Here is a 22,926-nt window from a genome sequence, read left to right as displayed (position 1 = left end):
ATGTTTCAGCGCCACCTGCAAAATTGTATTTTGCTCTTTTCCCCCTTTTGCCAGAAAAAAAGGCATTTGGTGGCCCATGTTTGAGGGGTTATAACGCAAAAGAGTATACTCACATTCGCTTGCGCTGGCCTTTATACGTTTGTTATTACACAGAAATGAAGATCTGAATGTAAACTCAACAATATAACCTTTGTACAATTCAGATTAGGGTGGTAATAACAATATTTACTGCGTGTGCCATTACTACCACCAAGCAAAACGTCTTTAGAAACAAAGGTGTACATTTTTTGAGATTAAGGAGATGGTTAAGCATTGTAGTATTACAGGAATTGAGATGTGGCCTGCTTGAGGCTGCTTAGGTATGTCACTTGTGAAATAAAGTACTTTCTGGTAGGAGACAAGCAAATGTATGTAGTGTTGACCTAATCTTTGACATGAATGATTCCTACATGGGATTAGGAGTTTATTCTATATGAGTGGAGTGAATTATCCAGGTGGATTTTTCCGTCTATGTGCAATGTAAAAGTAGGTTGCTGCTCCACTCCTACAAGATTCTCTGCACCTTTAGTGATGAAAACACAAAAGACACCCAACAAGGCTTGTCCGAACTTGGTTTTATAGATTCCAATCCAAATAAACATAGTTATGGTTCGCAAGGTGGAGATAATAAACAAACAATTTTCAGGCATAAGCTGTCCTTCTAAATTGATCGGGGGCGGGCATTTCCAGGATACAGAAACCTTGTTGAAGAACATTCATTTTGTGTTGGACATTTCTACAATGGTCAGAGGAAGGATGGTGTTGAGATACATTTTTCCACTTTCTGTGAGCTGAGACAAGGTCCTTGGTCAGTCTTTTGTCTTCATGTTTCCAACTGGATCAAGTAGGAGATTCGTCCCAAGAGAAAAGAGACCTGAAGGGAGAGAAGGATGACAGATTAGTGACATGCAGAGCGCATGAAAATGAAAAAAAGTGTATGCGACCAAACTTTCTTTCTTGTAACCAGGGCCGTAACAGGGTCCCAGGGCAGCAGACTGTTACCAAGGGAAGATCAAGACAGGAGGGAGAGACTAGGGTTTAAACTCGGGTCATAGTAGAAACAGGGAAAAAAATATTGCTCTTTGACAAGTGGAGGTTTTAACTGACAGACTGGTGGTAACCAACATTAAACACACTAATGATGTCCAAATACGTATTGCTTTATCCATGAAACTGATTGTACCCTATTTGTTTGCCTGCAACATAACTTGCACCTTTCCGATAAGGGCACAACTTTTCAACATATTGACGTACACAAGTTTTAAATTTTAAAACAAATATTATTCAAGTTTTATGTCAGCAATCCAATGTTGTCATTTATTTTATTCAAACGTCCTCCATCGTATTTTTTATTTCTTTTCATGTCTCCTTTTGTTTTGATCCAACTGCATTTCTAAAATACTCCTTTAACACTCCTGACGCTACAATGGTAGCTTGGGGGAGCAGCAGAGAATTATGATTGTAGGTGGAAGTGGTTGTGAAACTGAGATACGTTAATGACAATCCATAATATCAATGAGCATTTAGAGATACAGCTTTAGAAAATGTCTTTATTTATGGAATTAAATGGGAAGACAGTTTGACTTTAGACAGTCCAAAAGAATATCAGAATGTCCTAGCGCCTTCAGGAGCTCACATAAACCCCAAATATTATTTTAGCCATTAGGTAATATAGTTAATCTTTGTTTCACTACAAGTGCAATTTGCTATGTACTTGCCCATCAGACAGACATCACATAAGGGGCTAAAATATATCTAGACGGGTATGAGAAGTCTAACCATTGTCCTAGTTTTTTTACGTTCAAGAGTTCAAGTATGTAACTAGACAGCTCTGCACCAATATTCGGCACATGCTAAACCAACAAAAACATCACAAAAAAGTGTATGAGGGAACCTGAAATGCGAAAAAGGAGAAGAGAGATAGATTTGCACCGGGACACTGAGCACCACCTCCAGTCAATGGGTCCTCTGGTATCTATAATGTGGGACTACTGGACACAGCAGAGAGAAACAGATAGTAACGAAACTGTCCACAGCCTGTGTTCCGAGTATCAAGAGGACCCAGCAATGATATGCTACTTCACAGCTGGCAAGAGAGTTCCAAAGCTTTAGTGACCTTTACCTCAGCACTGATAGCTTGCAGTCAAGATTTTCAGATTCGGCAAGTGCACCCACTTGATAGGAGGCAGTCACACCAAACAGGTGAACCAGGATTAGTTTTATTGTTACACTGTGTCTACAATAACTCAGGACCTGTAAGTCAAGGGAGGATGCTTTTAATGTTTCAAGCTGACTAGGCCCACAGAAGTGTTCTCCTGGGCCTCATAAGCCGTAACTACATGTTATCTACAAAAGGGAAAGGCGTTGCAGGATGTAGAGCCTGCTTAAAGGGCACATTCCCAGTCCATCACTAGGTAATGTGCATAAATATCAGAATCAGTCATAGAATTCAAGCTACTTCTACAACATAACAGGAAGTCTCTTTAGGCTCAATTTCAAAGGATTACTACATTAAAGAAGAGGTAAATAACTGATCAATGGGATGTGAACAGTGAAGTCACAGGCCACACCACGAGCAGAGATGAACTGGACTAGCTCTGTATAAGCAGCCAAACTGATTTAGTCCAGGGTCTGTTTGTGGGCAGATCTTGGGGCAATTTTTTCAGCCCAGAATAAAGGCACTGTTCAACCCCCTACAAGGACGGCGGTACAGTTCCAGTAGTCTGAAATACCACGGAAGTCGAATGAACTAGCCCTAATGCAAGAAATCTACATATAAAGCTACATTTGGTGACTCCTTTCAGAGGACTTCAATCCCACACCAGTTTCCATACACACCACATATTATACAGCCACACAGCAGCGAAAACAGGAAATCCTCACTTGTGGTGGACTGAACTTGATTTTAACAAGAGGGCCAGGATGTACACAGTCTAAGGGTACATATAAAAAGGCTTGTGTATTCCAGTCAGTTGCTACATACATGTGTGCTCTCCATAGCCTACGAAGTGGGCAGAAGCCATTCTTCACTATTTATGACAGTGTATTTTGGGATACCCCCAGCCAAATAGTCTTGTGATCTGGTACTGAAGTAACAAAAGTAAGATGAAACATCATCTGTGGACGTGAAGATGTGGCAAAAATTGGCACAGATGTCAGCCGTCCGGTTGGGAAACTGCAAACAGTCTCCAAACTGGCTTGCATAGCCAATCATGAGACTCACATATTTTCCCCCAGGGTAGACAAGGCAGGCGTTTGTGCACCAGCAGCAAACAGTCCAGTATAATGTTTTATGACATACAAATGAATGCAAAGTCTTTGTGATACTTCATTCTTCTTAAGCTGTTCCAGCCTGGCGAAATATGTTGCTGCATAATACATTAAAGATAATCGTGTATGTTAAAGAAACATGCTTTTTTATAGCTCATGGAAAAGGTTCCACAAAAACCTTAGCGTGCTGCATTGCTGGCTGACACTTCTCCAACTCTACTGAGCAAACTTCTTTCCCTCAACTAGTTCTAAGAGGTAGGGCTGTCGTCTTCCTCCTATCATAGGAGGGATGGCTGTCCTATCTTGTGGGGTATGGCCAATACTGCTTTGGGGGTGAAGACTCTCTCCTGATGAAAGCTTAGCCGATTAGGCACGAAAAGCAGAAACATGTCGACCTAAAAATTGGTCAAGCCCTGGTTAACATCACTAGCCAGATCTTGCCCAATTCACGTTTTTATTGGTTTTTGATTTGCCAAGAATAAACTTGTCATTGGTTAAAATCATTTACCTTTTAATCTCACTTCCCTTCACAACCAGAAACCAGCTCCGCTGTAACACAGGCGTCGCAGCACACCAGAGAGGCATTCGGCCTCTCTGGTGGGAACCCGATGATGAAGCATGTCACCAACTAGGTTGGTGAGTGAGGGTTCTTTTAACAAATATTTTTGGTTTTTGCCCGTGCCTTTTTTTTGCTCCCTATCCCCTTGTCACTCTTTTGTTGTTTAATTGATTTAACCAGGGGGAACAAGAGTGATAGTCCCTCACCCTCTCTGTGTTTTTGTGATATTTTGCAGCGCACAGCTGCGAGGGTTAACTCCCTTTCTTCTTGCCCTACTTTAGCGACTCTACTTATAGCAGCATGGATAACCTTGGCCTCTCTTACTCGAATGAAGAGGTGGATGCTCTATTGGCAGACCCCTCACTTTTTTCTGACCCCTCGATCGCCCAAACAATCTCACAAACCACAGAGTGGGATAAATTGAGCGAACAAAAAAAAGAGGGCGAATACGTACCATTCTCCATGGCACAATCCTCACCGAGTATTTAAGAAACAACATAGCACCCAAAGGTCTGCTGGTTACCAACGCCCCTCGCATTTTTCTGGATGATGCTCAATTCAGAAAAGAATGGGCACAGATCGCCTGGCACTGTACCAGGGACTGGTTAGTGCTTATAATAAAAACAGCACTAAGGCTCTCGGAGGCTATTATGGTAGAGATCCAACTAACGGAAACCCACTTCAGAACTACCTTAACTGGCTACAAAAAACGACTGGACGAACTGAACAAAGAGATTAATGAGTACAAGGATTCCCTCACGCAATCTAAAGCACAGAAATTCCAGAAGGATTTATCAAGATGGTCCTATACAAAGGCATACCCATACTCAAGCCCAGACTACACTCCACCTTCAAGAAATGACTACAATACGGATAGTTCATTTGATGGTTCGACAGCAAGTGATTCCAGTGGTGATAGCTATAAAGCACGCCAACGGGGAAGAGGAAGGAATAGGCGACAATATAACAACCAGACCTGGCATCCCTTCCAGCAATCATCTTTCCAACCCCCACCATTCCACCCTATGATGGGTTGGAACCCTGGTTTTTTACCGCATCCTCAATACCAACAGAACCAGTTTCGCCCCCCTTTTTTAGAGAGGGGCAGAAGAGGCCGCGGACGGCGAAGAGGACAAACTCAAGTCCAATGGCAACAGGACGAAACAGTGGGGGACAACACGCGGAGCAAGGCACCACGAGCAGGCCCCAGCAACCAAAGAGTTTGATTACGAATCTCTCCTCAGTGATACTGACACCAGATGAGACATCAGTCTTGGAAAAGGGACTAGGTTTTGTACCTACGGCCCGTTTCGATAAATTCAAACTCAAATGTGAACTCTCAAGTTTCTTTAGGGAACTGAAACTTAAGAGTTTCTTTGAAAGACAACCTCTGGATAACACCCAGCCGCTACAAAGTGACACAGGGTTTAAGGTAAAATCCACCTTCACCCCGCCTCCTTATGCTATTCCACCAGAGATTACAGCTTTTGAACAGGCGGTATCTAACGATATTGACGCCTTTGTAGAACCGAATCGCTTCAAGAACATGAAAACTGGTGAATTCCAAGCTTTACATTCCTTACAAGCCAACCCACACATCGTGATAAAATCGGCAGACAAAGGTGGCGGAGTAGTAATACAAGACACTACTGCCTATGACTTGGAGTGCAGACGCCTCCTCGATGACCCTATCAGCTATACTCCTCTTGCTACTGATCCAACCGATGAACTCCGAAGTACAATTCACCAACTGGTAGAAAACGCGGAAACCCATGGTTTTATCACCAAACAAGAAGCAACTTACCTCACAACCAGTGAGGGAATCATCCCTTACTTCTACACTCTCCCTAAAACTCACAAGAACAGGATACCTCCTCCTGGACGTCCCATAGTATCTGGGATTGGCTCTCTTTTGGAACCCTTGTCACGTTATTGTGACTTCTTCCTGAAACCACTGATACAGGTTACTAGCACCTACCTGAAAGACACGAAAAGTCTACTGGCCCTCCTCCAAGAGATCACTCTTCCGGACGGAGTAATTTTTCTGGTGACCATGGACATTGAAAGCCTGTACACCTGTATTCCCCAGGATGACACCATCAATGTAATCAGGAGCACCCTTGATTCCAGCCCTTGGAACCATACAACTCCGCGTGAATTTGTGATCGCATGTGCCACACTTGCATTAAAAAGAAATTTCTTCGAATACAAGGGCAACCTTTTTTTACAGTCAACCGGCACATCGATGGGCAGCACTTTTGCGCCTTCGGTAGCAGGGCTGTATGTATTTGATTTTGAGAGTAAATTCATCCTAACGCCACAAAACCCTTTTGCGTCCAATATTTTCTTTTGGAAAAGATATATTGACGACGTCTTGATCATCTGGCAGGGTTCTGAGGATTCCCTCCTTGAGTTCTACATCTGGGTGAATGGATGCGATCCTCACCTCAATTTCACACATACTCACAACAAAGATGAAATGATTTTCTTGGATGTGGTAATTACCAGGGTAGGCGATGTCCTTCAAACTAAAACCCACCACAAACCAACGGCAAAAAACAATCTACTACATTTCACCAGCTACCACCCTCGCCCATTGAGGGAAAACCTGCCATTCGGTCAATACCTACGGCTCCGTCGTAATTGTAGTGAGGTCTCAATGTACAAAAAACAAGCCAATGATCTTACTGCCAAATTGAAAGATCGTGGATACCCTACCAAAATACTGGCAAAAAGTAACAAACGAGCTCGTAACCAGAACAGAGAAGCTCTTCTGGAAGTTTATGAGAAAGGTGATCAGGACACTACACCTCTCACCTGCGTCACAACTTACAACGCAGCCTCCGACGCAGTGAGCAAGTCCATAAAGAAAAATTGGAATATTCTGACGAGCAATAAACATGATTGGGAGAAGCCATTATTCTCTTATAAGAGAGCAAGAAGTATTAAGGACTCCCTTGTACATACCCGTCCGAAAGTTCACGAAAGAAATCAAGATCAGTCCATTACCAGTACGTGGGGCCTTCCGCCCATTGTGGGCCACTACCCCTGCGGGTCATGCAGTGTCTGTCATTTGACTTCCCCCTCTAAGTATCTACTACTGGAACAAGGCAAACAATGGATACAGAGAATGCACACCAATTGCAATTCCACCGATGTGGTCTACATGATCACTTGCCCATGTGGACTAAGATACGTCGGAATGACGAGTAGAAAGATAAAACAGCGCATTTGCGAACATCGCAGCACCATCAGATGTCGCAAACTGAGCACTAAATTGGCTGAACATTATTTACAGTTGAACCATACCACAAATGACATGAGATGGACGATCATCGAAAAACTCAGGCCAGGAGCAAATAACCAACAATTGCTATTTGAGAAAGAACAACGTTGGGTTTATCGTTTATCTACTCATCTCCAAGGACTGAATGATAATATCCCTTGGGGTTCCATATTGAAAAACTGATTCCACCATACATGACATCAACTCCTTAGTAGCCTCCGTGTAGTTCTTGTAACCACACACTGCATTCTGTGTTTTTTGCCAGCACGAATTACCATGTTGACATTTACTCCTTTGTGCATGCTGCCCTTAGATATTCCTTATGATGTGATAGATGCCAACCCGGGTTTATTAACATCCAGGAAAATAGTCTTTAATTTGAGATTATACCTTGGAAACTTACGTTTTAACAAACGTTTACTTCAAAACAACCTCCCACAATACGAGGGGAAGCACTAGATCACAATCATAAACTTTGCCATTACTAGCCCCTTCAAACTGCATCACACGCATATGCACATAAGAATTATCACAGTTGGGGATCAGACATCGATATTACGTGTTTCTAATGGTAGTATTAGACAGATTAAACGCTCCAACCTCACAAACCTCCTAATCATGAGGGGAGAGCCAATGGGAATCCGACCCCTCCATTCGTCATTACCCGCCCCTCCGTTTGCATCAATCACGAGGTTAAAACCAATAGGAAGGCGTTTTTAACATTCGGAATCACCCGCCCCTTTGGGTTACATCACACGCATACGTACGTAGAAACAATCACGTGATTGGAACCAGGAAGTATTTACTTCCGTGTTCCCCGCACACTTACTAAGATCCGGGCCGAGGAGGACAGATCGAGGTTGATCGCGGGAGTGTGCGAGCATGGAAGTAAGTTGACGAACCGCTGTTCTGACACCGCATTAGGTTCCTTCCAACTTCTATTCCTAAAGCAGATGATAACAGTTACGATCTGCTTTTTTATCTCGCCAGATACTATAGCTCACTACCCCCCTCCCGGACCCATGATGTTAGTAACTACTACAGCATAAGTAAGAGGGCCTTTTGGTTTTTTTCATGCAGCTATTTTTAATGTTAGACATGCTTTGGAGCAACGGCGCCTGGCAAACACCACAGACGCTTGTTTTCAGCATGCCTGCCACTTCACGAGTTCGCTATATGTTCGACATTCACTCCGGCCAATTAGCCACTACGATTGCACCTTGTCAGTAGTTCTGACATCACTTGATGTAATCGAAATTAGACACAAGTAGTGTTTTTTGTCTTGTGAATATTAGTCCACATTTTCACAAGTTATGTACGACGTATGATCACTCGTATCGAGGTGTTGATAGCTAATATCGCTACCAAGACACCCACTCTCGCTCCACAGCACGGTTTCAAAAATGTTTGTTCACTCAAGCACGTTTTAAAAACTGCAATCAAACAATGTTTTTGTCTTTGTATGTCTCTTTATATGTGGTTTGTCTGTCTTATTTTCTTTTTCAGACATTCTGAGCCCCGGATAAATAGGAGGCTCCTGGGTAAAACCGTGAGTTTTACCATTTGATCTCCACAGGTTAGGGTGCGCCTTAGAGTGTGCATACCGCCGTGGAGACTCCCATGGTCCTGATGAAAGCTTAGTCGATTAGGCACGAAAAGCAGAAACATGTCGACCTAAAAATTGGTCAAGCCCTAGTTAACATCACTAGCCAGATCTTGCCCAATTCACGTTTTTATTGGTTTTTGATTTGCCAAGAATAAACTTGTCATTGGTTAAAATCATTTACCTTTTAATCTCACTTCCCTTCACAACCAGAAACCAGCTCCGCTGTAACACAGGCGTCGCAGCACACCAGAGAGGCATTCGGCCTCTCTGGTGGGAACCCGATGATGAAGCATGTCACCAACTAGGTTGGTGAGTGAGGGTTCTTTTAACAAATATTTTTGTTTTTTGCCCGTGCCTCTTTTTTGCTCCCTATCCCCTTGTCACTCTTTTGTTGTTTAATTGACTCTCTCAACTCTCCTCTGTATTAGAGTGTCTAAGTTGTTAGTAGCAAATCTCTCCACTAATTTATATGAGACTGTGTAAGTTGTTAGTAGCAAAGCTGATTCAACCTTCTCACCAACAGTGCAAGGTCAATTTCCTTTTCGTCCACTCACTGGAACGAAGCAGTAGCTGACTGAGGAGCCCATAACTAGATCGAAACTGTTCCTGCTTGTGGTTCTGGTACAGGAAGGACCATGCCTGGCACTTTGGGCTGGGCTGTTCTCATTAGGAGCAGAGTCCGGATCGATTTGCATATGGCTGGGTCCAAACCGAGGTGGCATGGTAAGCAAAAGAACAATGGTTTGGGATGTGACCCGAGCAACTGTAAGTGGTTAGACAAATTGCAAGCACCCCTCCCATCACCTTTAGTGTGTTTCATTGCACAATCACTACAGAATTTAAAGGTTACGTACAGAAGCCAATTCATATACTAGGGGCCCCATGTATCAAAGGGTTTCATCCATCCTGTGTCTACGGGGGTAATATGTGGATATATAAAAGATTATAGGTCCTCTTTCTAACCTTGATACAGTCTAATTGTAAGTTTCCATTAAGAAGGAAAAATATATGCTATAATCTTTCCCCCAAAAAATTTAATTGGGTTAGAGGCTGGCAACTTGACTTACTACAAATGGGTTTACAAAAAGTAGTTTCAATGGTTAGTAACATTATGTTGGTGGTACGGTTAGTGCTGAAAATTAGGCTAGTAAGGGAAAGATATACATACACCTGTTCTATCGACTACAGAGCCGTCGAGGAGAAAATGGAAAAAGGCGTGTATGGATTCAACTTTTAAAGTTGATCTTGATTAAGGGCACCTCAATATGATAATGAAATTACAGGAAGACTCCTAGGTTAGGATCAAATTGAACAGACGCCAGTTTATCTCCAAAAATCAGGTCCCGAATTCTTGATTTGCAACTATTTCATTTGCATATGGTAAATCTACCTCAAGCACTGGAAGAAACTGACTATGTTATTCTGAGCTTAATACAATTTAAATACTTATAAGGCACTGAGACTTCAGGTGAGGCTTAAACAGCCTTTAACTTTCTCTAAACTGGGGTGGCATGGATTTAACCCAGATCTCTTGACTGGGGGTGAATGTATGATTTATTCAGCATTCCGCCCATCATTTGTTTGCGTAGCACTTTTCGTACTAAGTGGGATGGGTATGCCCAGACATGGGTCCCTTGCTCACTGTGCCAATGGATTCAAGCTAGCGTGGCTGATGAAGGGTAATACCCTGAAACTGGTCCCAGGATGCTTGTTTCAGGTCCAGGGAGGACCTGGATTGGCAGTTGGGTCTGGACTGTTCCCATGAGGCACAGGGTCAAGACTGATTTGCATATGGCTTGATCTAAACTGGGGTGGCATGGTGAGCAAAAGAACGATGAATTTAACCCAGGTCACTTGACTGGGGGTGAATGTATGGTTTATTCAGCATTTCGCCCATCAATTGTTTGCGTAGCATTAAACAGCCTTTAAAACAAGGGTCTGCACAATCTCTTTACACAGGCTGTAGCTTTTCTTGGAAAATGTAGTAATCAAAATGCTATGGAATGGGGATGCTGTTCCACATCCTGGGTACGTGGATGGAGAAGGCCTGTCTTCTAGTTTTATCATAGCTACCAAGGTTTCAGATTGCTCAAGTGTGGCATTTTCATAATGTCAGTGTAGTTATGAGTGACATTCAATGACAATGAGTGACACTTTCTCACAAGCAAAACCAAGCAATGAAAAAGAGGGAAACAAATATAAAAAATTACCCCCATTTGGGCAACAAGAAACAGTAAGATCTTAAAACCGCTGCAAAGCACCTGAAATGGAAGGACACTAACCTAGTGCTATTGTAAGCTGATCATACAGTAAAACTATTGTGTAACCATGATACTAAATAATAAGCATGTCCTTTAGAGGCAGTCCTTTATTAACAATGTTTACACATATGCAAACACACGCAGCTAAATACACAAAAAGAAAAATACCTACTGGATTCCACGAATTGTCACTTGCATTCTAAAACAAGCAATTTACTATTAAAGTCCATACACACAGTCAAGACCGATTATAACACCTTCCCAACTGGACAATACTATCAATTTCAAACAGCACAGTGACAGATTACTGACTCCCTCTCACAGGACCGGCAGGTGGCACCCAGTACAACAATCTTCTTCAGCGCCCCATGAACTCCTTTTCCATGGATTCCCTCACAACCACTGTCCAACAGTGCCACTCATCTCTCCATATTTCCTCTCTCACAAACATTTCATTTGTTTTATAGCGCTGCTCATACCAGTGCATAGCTGCCAAGTTTTCAGTCTGCATGTTTGATATTTCCATATTTTTGGGGTATTTATGTGTGACATTTCAATGCCTTATGAGTGACATATTGAGCTGCCACATAAGCACAAGTAGAACAAATTATTTATCTACATTTAATGAGAACGTTTACAGAAATTACTCTGTTTTCCAATACAATGCTCTAGAAACTGCCATTACTCCCTTTTGTGCAGTGCTGGTTTACAAACTGCCTTTAAAAGGCTCCCATCGCGAAGTATGCTGACTTAACAGCTAAAGGTGGACGGAGACAGACAGACACACACGCTCTACCTTCTTATAATTAGGTCATATGATAGCACACTGCTCACTGAGTGTACAAACATCACTTAAGTGGTTAGTATCACAAATATTCCTGAAGCAGATTTACATTTTGAGAAGTAGGAACACATACAGGGTTGAACTACAATTTAATTTGCGTACCTGTCCTGTGTGATCTGAAGCCTTCTTTAAAATTTGCTAAGACGGTTTTTAAAGAAATGTAAAATAACTCTGCTTTTTTTATGTGCTGCTTCTATGTCATGTGTGCCACCCACCAGTCCTGACTTTTTTGGCTGTGGCGCTTAGCATTATGGGACAGGTAGTTTTACTTTCCATTAACGGTATTTCTTACCTCATTCCAGCATGGAAATTGTTATTGGACTAAAAGGCAGCTATAACAATGGGTATCACACTTACAAACATGGAAATGGTTTTGTTGAAAAAAAGCATGCTGCTCTTTTGAAAAAGAAAAAAAATTAGAGAAGTCAGACACTGAACATGTTACAGAAAACTATTTGAAGATCTGTAACTGCAGACAAACATTTTTGAAAGGTAAAAATTAGAAATTGATTAATTACTAAATGCATGGACCTCTGTGCTGCTCTTGTGTGTGGACCTCCTAGGTCTGCCTTTCACTGCTACTGCACGTACTACCCAACGTCGGAAGAAGTGCAATTGCTCTCATGTGCTGCAGCCAGGATTAGGCTGCACTGTCAATGCATGGATGGCCTTGCAGCTGAGCAGTGACTCACACACCAGATCTCTGTGCTCCTCTTAGTCCAGTTCTGATCACTTGAGTTTTTGAAGGGCTGCTTCATGGTGCTGGCGCAGTCACGTGACATGCAGACTACCAGCAATGGTGTCTGTCCCACGAGTCACGTTAGGGATGCAGTCATGGCCTCTCCTCCAAACAGGGACAAACGCACATGACTGGAGGGCTTCACTGGTGATGATAAAGTTCAAATTCGTCTAAGCTGCCGGGTCTCTGTAGTGTCTTGGAGTCCATCACTGTTCTTGGCTGCAGACAACGGCTGGGAATTGGCATTCATTCGCAAATAGCGACGACGGTGACATAGGGTGACCCACAGACCGTAAATTTCACGGACTGTCTGTTTTTGGGCCTCTTGTCAGTGAGGAATTCATTCACGGACAACTTTTGTCCGTGCTTTCAGACATTGTCCCCCTGCAAGCAGCCTGAGAGTTCTGTAATTCCAACTCCAGGGGCCAGTTCGCGCTCCTGCTGTGATCAGAGGCCTGCATCAGCCCCTCACCGACCTGGCACAGGCTGCTATCGGCCCATTATCATTCTGTAAGTCGGCCTAATTATCACATACATAATGATAATGGGCCTCTCTGCGCAGTGACAGCATTTGCTGGTCCTCCTCCTGCCAGAGAAAGGCAAACTGCTTTTGTTTATGGGCTCCAGTCACCTCACTAGGGGCCAAGCACTGGGGAGGTGGAGGTTTCATTTTTGCACGTTATCCAGGTGCATCCACTATTAGCCTCTTAAAGGGTCACATAAACAGTGATAATGGTACAAATACAATTGTCCTTTATTAGTTATTTATTTTGCTCCAATGGTGCAACGTTTCTGCATTTGTGCTGTTATTTTCATATTTACCCTGGCCCCCTAGCCCTCTACACATCACATCCCCTTGGGATGATTGATCGGATCTGCTGTTTTTTTTCAATGGCAGAGAGGGGGCATGTAAGATCTGAGAAGCTTTCAGCTTTGATATTTTTCTTCATTTTTTTGGGGGGGGGGACTATGCAAACGCACGCGTTTTAAGTTTCAGAGGCACACACAACAGATGCAGTGCAAGGTTGTCTCAACCTAATATAAACTTATTTTGACTTGTGCTCGTGTTGGTTGTCTAATTACTTATGTATTATTGCGGGACCTCTTCTGATGTGTCTGTAAAACGTACCTTTTGTCACAAATGTTTGTCCTGAATTCTGACCTTCTGTCCTGAAAGTTTGTCCTGACTTGACCCTTTGTCCTGAATTTTTACACTCACTGTCCTGAATTTGCACCCATGCCAGACAGGAGATGCTAAGTGGCATGGCACTGCTGTCTTGAGAGCAGTACCTGTGTCCTTTAAAGAGACTCAGCATCTGCTCTGAGACTCACACCATGACCATACACAACTCCCGGACCCCCCCCCCCCCCCCTCCCACGACGGGAGCTGGGCAGGCAGCAAGTGTTGAGGTCAGGAGTCAACAGGCCGAACACTGTCGCCCTCCTCTAATTATTTTACTTGGCGCGGGGGCAGCAGCAATTATTTCCTGAGGGCCAGGGTGGGCGGGTAGAAAATTAGGATTAAAAACATCCCTCAGATATTTTTAGGTCTCGGGACCATCCGGTCTGCTGAGGGCAGAACCGGAAGTCCGGAGATTTAATGTTTCTGAGAGTGGCTCTTTAGCCCGCCTCTCTTTTTGGCTCTCCTCCATTGGCTGGCTTCCTAAACGGAGGCCAGCCATTGGAGGAGAGAGCCGTCCCTCCAAATAGGCTCCGTCCTTTTCAGATTCGGGGGTGTGTTCCGTGCTGTTCTTTCCACTTTTTAGCCACGCCCTTTCTCAGGCATGTTTTTCTCTCCTCCAGCCAATGGCAAGAGGAGAGAAAAAGAAACACGCCCCCGAATCTGAAAACGCCGCTGCGTTTCTCCGAGGCATTTCTGCTTCGCCTCGGAGAAAGGCAGTGGTGTGCTTGTTTGTTAGTGCTCCTATGTTAGGCCAGGCTCGGGTCTCCTGTGGCAGAGCTATCAGTAGGTAGGTGCAGTGGCAGGCAGCCCCGTGATGGGGGGGGCGGGGGGAACTGCGCCCCAATTCTGTCTTTTACTACGCGGCCACGGTGTAATGTTCGTACACAGTTCCGACCCTTGCGTTGTTAATCGCGTGCACAGAGGCGTACGTGGCAGGGCTCGAGATGTCGAGGATCAGAGTGGGGATGTTAATTATCAGCACAAAAGCACACTGTGCGTAGTCTGTGGCGCTGGTGATGTCACGAGCTTCCCACAAAGGGCGCCGGGTGGGAATGGAGAGGGTGCCAGAGGATGGGGTGAGGGGGTCCTGGGAGGTGCTGGGGCTGTGCAGAAAGAGAGAAAAACAGTTCAGGATCAAACCCGTTTCCGGGTCGAGAGACGCCTTAGAAAGAGGAGTGTCCGCAGACATAACAAGGCTGGCCAGAAAAAGAGAGTTTCAAGCGTCTCCAGGCATCAGGGGCCAATCACGCAGTGCAGTGAAAAATGTCACAAAAGAGCCAACCCCTCCTGCTGACGTCATGGTCCATCAAACCTCCTGGAGCGCCAATTGTTGCGGATTGTTAGTAATTCAGCGCTAGGTAAAAATAACTGTCTTTTTCACACAAAGTCATAGTCTTTAAATAATGACCTCATTGCAGACAGAGTCACCCGTTTCTACATGCCAGTCGCACAATATGAATTGCTATAGCAATGCAAGAAGGCCTCTCTAAGAATAGTTTTTTTGTTGCAGTTTTGTAGTGCGAACTCGACCCGAAGGCATCAGAGCGCTTTACGTGAGTACTAGTTACATTACAGACAGACCCATTCATTTTTAGGCAGGGGAGGTTAAGTGATTTCCCCCGAATCACTGGAGTATCTGAGCCGCCGGCAAGACTCGAACCTCGTTCCCCAGCTGCAAAGTCGGCCGCCCTAGCCGTTAAGCCACATTCTCTAATACTCGCCACACTGCTAGTGGTAGCAAAGGTGTCATCATGCTACCTTTGACCCCTGCCCCTATTGTGAAATGACTTGAATGACTCCTTGTCCCACCTTCGTCGCTCAGTAGCCTTTTATTTCCTGCTGGGGGGTCAGGACAAGTAACAGCAACTACCAAAAGTAAACAATGCGCTAACAACCCGTGGTGTCATGCCTGAAATACTGCATTCACAAATCCGGGTCAACAGACGTAACGTACGCAGTCACAAACCCCCGCATTGTTGCGACACTGCCTGCAAACATTGCGAATCATTGTGGCCTGGAAGAGAAAGGGGCCATTCTAGGACCATTTCTCCCACTTAGAATCGCAATGTCATATACAAACTATTTGCAACTGTATTGGGGTCTCAAATCCCCGAATGGGTGGCAACCGCTTGCAAAGTGAAGGCTGCGGTGACAACTTGCGCTCGGTTTGTACACTCTGCAGACATCGCATGGTGCAGAATTATTTTCCTAATCTTTCCTACCCAGCTTGCTAGGGGGAGGCCTAGTGTATCTGGACGTACTTCGCGGCTAGCTGATAATGCATCTGGCGTCGCATTGTGCCTAGAACCAGGACATTTTTAAGCAGGCAGAATCTTGTGAAATGTTCAAATTTCACAACATTTCTTGTAATTTGAGAACATTTCGCATGATTTTCACCAGCTGAAGACTGGTTGGAGTTTGGAACAGTAGAACTGCAGCTGGGAGACATTTTCTCCTTAACATTTCATACCCCTAATTTTCTCCTCCCCCTGCTGGTTTCTCACATGACTTTTGAAAGCAGGCTTTGCCCCAAGATCAGCTTTCACCCAACATACCGGCCAATTACATATTCTGCAATACATGTAATTCTGCATAATTTATCACAAAAATGTGCATATTTTGCAAAAATTCCAATGTCGTCCACATGTTAATCAGGGCCACTTGAATTATGCGTCAATGGAGGGTCAAATTATGCAGCAGGGTTGAGTAAATTATGCGACAAGAAAAGGTAAATTATGCGGCACATTTTGTGACAGTATTTACACTTGATGACACTGTCTGGGCATTGGTTCTATCTCATTAGTACCAATCTAATACACAAATATAACAATAAGCAACAGAAAGGTACCCAGCCAAGCTTAGCAAAGGGCCTTTCATTGTGCTGCTCCACGGTCGCTGCGTTTTTAGTAACATTTGAACCGGTTGCTGCAAAAAAACGCATCGGCCGCACAATTGTATAATTCCATTGGTCCTGATGTTATTTAATGAGACAAGTGGACGCAGGTTTGGTGCGGTTTGTGCTCGCCCCTGACGCACCTCGCTAGCGTGTTAAAAATATGACGCTTTCAAGCCTTTCTCCAGATAATCATCTTATTTTCGTTTCATACTGGGCTCCCTCGCCAGCAAAGAGGACTCTTTCGGCGGGGCATGGAGGGCAGAGGCAAATTAGTGACTATGATAGGAGGCGCACAGGACTGCAGAAATACAAGAGGCCCTGCGTCAGCATCATGGCATTTATAAGATTGTCAGGGGTTCTCCAAATTACCCAGGAGTAGGAGACCAGACACCACAGACTGCTCTGGGTGTATGTGAAGGACGAAAAAGCGTCACTGAGGATGAGGTGTGGAATGACGCGTGTTGCAAAGACCAGAAGGAAAACGAAAGGTGTGATCAGCATAATTGGGTTGAAAGTGAGTTTAGAATATATGGATAAAAACAAGCAACGGCGAAGCCAATATGTTTGGCATTTGCATGCAAGCACTGATAAAAGCAAGACAAATGTCTTCTGTATTGCAAAATGAAATGAAAGCAAGCATTGGCAAACCCAGTGGCCTTCCCAAGAATGCAATTTTTTTTGTAAACGTATGCACCATATGTACATTTTTTAACGAAATATAGCAAAGTAAAGGAGTAGCCCAGCATCCCAAGTACAGCAGCCATTGCCCTGCAGGACACTCCTCACCAGGAAGCTGTGCACATGTGGTTTTGCAAAGGGCCACCATTCAAGTGCAAGGCAGCCAATGGATAAAGCTGGCTAACCCACTGTCCCAAGCTGTATGCTGCAGTGAGGGGAACCAACATGTGAATGACACCACAGACCACTAGAGGAAGTTATTAAAAAGTATTTTCAGTCAGTTAAAAAAGATGCATACATTTGCCAAGAGATGTCCATGGATTCTTCCACTGAGCCTGTCCCCTCTTCTCATTAAGTCCAACACATCAAAAAAGCACTACCAGCAAGCACGTACATTTAACCCTATATGTAGCATTCTGCACCATTCACTCGTACCATCGTGCCCACATACTCAATGCATAATTCAAGAGGCACAATTTTTAATGCCTTTTTTTTCTTGTATTTTAGATGTTATTTATAACCACTTTCAAACCATCTTAATGTTTGTACTTTTAGAAAAGTAAATGTTGCTGTAATGCATTTTCTGTGTTTAAGGTAGATACAAATCAATGGTTCCCTTTCCACTTGTGGGTCGACTGCCACTTGGTAAAGGGACCAGAAGGTGCTTTTTAGGTCTCGGCTAGCGAAGGCTGCGCTTGCGCAGTCTCGCTCGCGAGATATAATGACTTGGAGAAGAGGGGCTTGAACCCGCCCCTCTTCTCCCCTCTTCTCCATTGGCTGGCCTCTTGAATGCTGGCCAGCCATTGGAGAAGAGGTTCGTCACTCCGAACAGGCCCCGTCCTTTTCGGATTTGGGGGCGTGTTTTTTGCAACTTTTCTAATTATCTCCTCCAGCCAATGGCAAGAGGAGAGAAAAATAAACACGTCCCCGAATCGGAAACCGCCGCTGCGTTTCTCCGAGGCATTTCTGCTTCGACTCGGAGAAAGGCAGTGGTGTGCTTGTTTTACAGGTGAGCCAGCCAATCCCCAGGGATAAGAATACATTTTGAAAACCTCTTCTTAGTTGTCCTTGCATTTTTTTTTTAACTACGTAGTGCTTCTGACGGGAACTGGGCAGCTCGGTATGATTGAGATTCCTAATAAAATGTCACTGCCAAAAAGCACTTTCAAGTCGAATAAATGGCATCAGCTCTGAGTACAGCATGCCAGCCTCGTCCAAAATCCCCAAACACAAATTTTAGCGACAATATCTTGTCTGTTCATCAAATCAATAATAGATGTGAGGCTCAGGCATCATAGGCGTTCACGCGGCAGAGCTTGTTACAAGGTGTCTTTCCTCGGGAGAGCAGCTGTTTCCGGCGCCAGGGTTTCAGCGACATTGACGAAAACATCCCCTTGAGGAAGGGGGGCCGGGGGTACTGCGCAGTTTTCTGTCACTCAGGAACATCCTAGTCTGGGTTCTGAGGAGAAATAAATGTTCCACCGGAATATTCCGAAATCAGCTTTACGATTCCTTCCCGCAGCCGGAAGTCCTCCAGCCATTAGTATTGCTTATCTGCGCACACCAGATGGCTCCAAGGTCACTCGGTCCGTCTGCCTCAATCTCTGCAAGCAGAGAGGGAGCAATAAAAGCGACAGCGCCATAATCACGCGAGGCCTTGTTTCTTCTCTGCATGGTGCGCAAACAGCTACATGAATGAGTTCGGGAATTACATAACTATATACATTAATATAAAAAAAAGCAGAGGAACGTGTCAGAAGCAGGTACATGTTTAGACGTGATGCCTCTAATTTGCCAGCTCGCGGGAATCCACCTCTGCTAATGAAGTCGGGATGCACAGACATACCTGGCACGGAGCTGGCAAGAGCAACAAGCACTTAAGGTCTACTTCTTCAAAAGACAGCTTAATGCCGCACCACACCGCGTCTGCAGCTTTCCATTAAAGCTGTTTAATACTCTCCCTCACAGTAAATTAACCTCGTTTCAAGGACGCGTGGTAGTGCGCTATTTGAAGCACACAGGTACTTCAGCGAATTGATTGCAGTCATATTTCCTTTTATTTATAGCAGAGGCCACCTAATGTCCGTCGCAGTGGTGTTCTGTCACACCCCTGTGTACGCTGCTGCACTCATTCAAGCAAATTTATGCTGGTAGGACAGCACTATGATTTGCACGATCGCCGCTGAGACGTGCCGTGGCAGATTAAACAGGCTCTCTCCAGTGACGCAGACATTGTGCAGCAAACAGGCAAGATTGGGGGGGGGGGGGGTGCGTGTGTGTGTCTCTCTATTTGTGTGTGGGTTACTCTATGTGAGTGGCTTTGTGTGGGTGGCTCTGTGTGTGTGGGTGGCTTTGTGTGTGTGGGTTTGTTTTATGTAGTGCCGCCACTGTAGAAATTATTTATTTTATAGCATACAAGGAAGGCCTTGATTCATTCCACATAAACAGCGTTTGTGATTCATCCTTAGAGAATACTTCTGTTTTTCAGTTATTTATGTCATTACATTGTGATGTTTTACACCATTCTTTTCTCTGCGATTGAATATATGTAAAACAATAAAGTGCTAGCAATTATATGTCGGAGAGAGTAAGAGAGAAAAAGAACAAGCTGGAGAGAGAAAGAGGGTAAGAGAAAGAAGAACAGAGAGAGGAGAGAGAGAGAGAGATAGGATCTGAAGAAACAAAGTGAACATTAACAGCAGCTACCTTGTATTACACAGAGAACAACCAATTTACAGGTATGAGCACAATGGTGGTGGCAACAACCGAAAGTGGACTTAAACATGTGAGTGGGCTAAAGGAGAACATGATGTATAAGGAGTGAGAAACAGGCAAGATTTGGTGTGTGAGTGTGTGTGTGTAGGTGGCTCTGTGGGTGGCTCTATTTGTGTGTGGGTTGCTCTATGTGAGTGGCTTTGTGTGGGTGGCTCTGTGTGTGTGGGTGGCTTTGTGTGTGGGGCTCGGTGTGTGGCTGCAAATGCAATAGGTCTCGCATTTCAGAGTGATTAAGCTATTGACATTGTAAATAACAATGCCGTTTCTTTAAATGTTTTAAAAACAAAAACAAACAAAAATAATGTCATGAGCAATGCCAATAGCTCTAACTTTAACAATGCCGAGACCGTTGCATTGTAAATGCTTGTTTTGTAGTGCCTCCCTGGGCCTTGACTCTATGTTTTGTTTTCTAACTGGACTAATCTGTACCACAAGTGAGCTTTGCAGCACAGTCTGAACACACAGCAGTGAGACGGACAAATTTAGTAAGTGCAGCGGAGTGGGCAGGCTGTATAGTGCACCTGCTTCTTCAGGATGAAGCTGTCCTCGCCCCCGGCCCCGTCAGCTCCTCTGATTTAGTTATCCTGATGTGTGGAGGGAGAAAGAAGGGAGTGTGACCAGGCGTTCCGGATTTTCCGGGACAGCCCTGGTTTTTCAACAGTTGTCCCAGCAGCTTTTGGTAAAATTGGCCCATATCCCATTTTTTGAGGGGGGGGGGGCGGGGTGGGAATAAAAACCAGTGAGAGGCACTTTTTAGGTGTTCCAAAGCAGGGCTAGTTAGCAGCTGTTATGAGTAAGCAATTTAATTAACAGGTATAATGCTGGTTTTAAAAATTACATTGTATTTATTTTTTAGTGCCTTTTCTGTGTTTCTAGGAGGATGAGCGCTGTCATTCTTTGCTACTTAATTGATGTGAAATTGTAGATCTTCCTCTATTTTGACTAAATGTCCTGGTTTTTGGTTCGCACGATCTGGTCACCCTAGGGAAGGGGGCAGTGCGTTGGAAGGCTGGTAGTGCCATATTCCGCAGAGTCCATGATGAGAGAGCAGGCGTTAGGCCGTGGCTTTGGGGGCCAACTCCAGGGCTCTGCTTCTGCCATACCAGACCAGTCCTGCCGCAGCAGCCGGCAGTGTGACCCATCACGGCTGCCCTAGTCTTTACGGACCACTTGGGCACCACACTTCTGCAAATGCAGCTCCAAAAGGTCGTGTTTACTTTCCTGCTTCACCCTCAGCGCTCAGGTGGTCAAGGTGGCGCAAAAAATGCATGATTAATGCATTTCAATGCTGTGCTGCATTGTAATGCATTAGTCTAACGCCTGATGCGTGGTACTTGGCTAGGCATTTCTTTTTTTTATCCTTCTTCCATCTTTTGTTCTCCGGGCTGGCAATGTCATGGGTCCTGGTATGGCGTTGTCTACCTCAGATAGTTTTGGCCAGACAATAAGCAAACCTCGCCAGATTGCCAGTACTGTTTTTACATAGAGGAACAACTATTGCAAATGATATTTAACAAAGTGGGTATAAGAATGCCATATGCGTCTGTGTAAACGAGTAATAAACGTATCACTAATAAAACAATGAGCTTGGTTTATGAGACCTGTAATTAGCGGTCTATGTTAGCAAATCTCATGGGGCTCAGGGGGAATGCCTTACCTTGAGTACGGTGGTCTTGGATAATAACGCACTTCTCTTTTATTCTCATTGACAGTTGAGCTGCATGTGTGCTTGCTTATAATAAGCACCACCTGTGTATGGAGTGGCGTGGCTAGACCTTTCTCTTCTGATCTTTATATACGAGGTGACTGACTCTCCCACCTACACGAGATTAGTTGATTCACCTAATTTCGGGTGTCCAGATCCCCCATTCCCGTCAACTCACTTTCATTTGGTGGGTGTCATCCTATTTTCAACTTACATTAACCCGCCGAAATATTAACATGACTCCGTAGACTTCAGTAAGAGCACCCCCTTTGCAAACCTGCGTCAACCACCAAAAGGTGTTTCTCTGTTCCCTTTTATGGGGCTTCTTCTTGAACATCGAGTTTCACCCTCATTACAGCGATCAGGTTGACAGATAGGTCCCTCCCGCTTTCCCATTTTAGTAGTCCGCTCCTACTCACAGAGACTAAACACGATCTGCGTGACTGTGCCTGGTCCCACGGCCGCCCCCTTCGCCATGGTCCGGCGCGCCGCCTGGTAGACGTACCCCGCTGCCGCATACAGCCCTGCGGCTCCCAACAATCGACAGCTCCAACATTTACTTAAGGACGACCTGCGAGACTCGCTTTCAGTCGCCACCGGGCTAGCCATGGCGACCTTCATATATTGCCGACTTTTCACTCTTGATACATGAACGCGTCCATATTGGAACAGTTGACGTTGTAGTCGTTATCGTAACGGCAGCCAGTTCGGATCGGGAACCTTTAATTTACCAACAAACTTGCGCCATGATGGATGGGTTTTCAATTCAATGCACGGGTGGCGAACACCTTAAAATAAATGGCGAATACATACATCGCACGAGCCAATTGGATTTTCGATAAACCATCGACAAATTACAATTCCTTCTGTATTTGGATCGTTGCAGTTTTACTGAGTCTTTGAGCTTCACTTTTCTCTTTGTCTCACCCCTTGTCCTTCTTCTCTTCCGTCCATATTTTAGTCACAAACCATGGCTGGTTACTGTTGTCTATCTCGAACTTAGTCTTATACAACAGTCCATTCATTTATCGTTAACAAATGTTCGTTTGTAGTCAGCGTCTTTTATGGGCTGTATTTCTTTTGAG

The 22,926-nt window shown here is 44.4% G+C and overlaps 1 long non-coding RNA gene across 1 annotated transcript; it reads right to left on the bottom strand.

Annotated features, from left to right (window-relative positions):
- Window positions 1-597: 597 nt before the first annotated feature.
- LOC146798644 (uncharacterized) lies at window positions 598-22,890 on the bottom strand. Its single transcript, XR_014968738.1, has 2 exons — window positions 22,261-22,890; window positions 598-913 (listed from the first exon to the last, which is right to left on the bottom strand). It is a non-coding gene; the product is annotated as an uncharacterized LOC146798644 (long non-coding RNA).
- Between the last annotated feature and the right edge of the window lie 36 nt (window positions 22,891-22,926).

Source organism: Triturus cristatus, chromosome 9, assembly GCF_964204655.1.
Source record: "Triturus cristatus chromosome 9, aTriCri1.1, whole genome shotgun sequence".
NCBI lineage: Eukaryota > Metazoa > Chordata > Amphibia > Caudata > Salamandridae > Triturus > Triturus cristatus.
The sequence above is the reverse complement of the archived record's forward strand: the minus strand, read 5'-3'. Positions and strand labels throughout refer to the sequence as shown.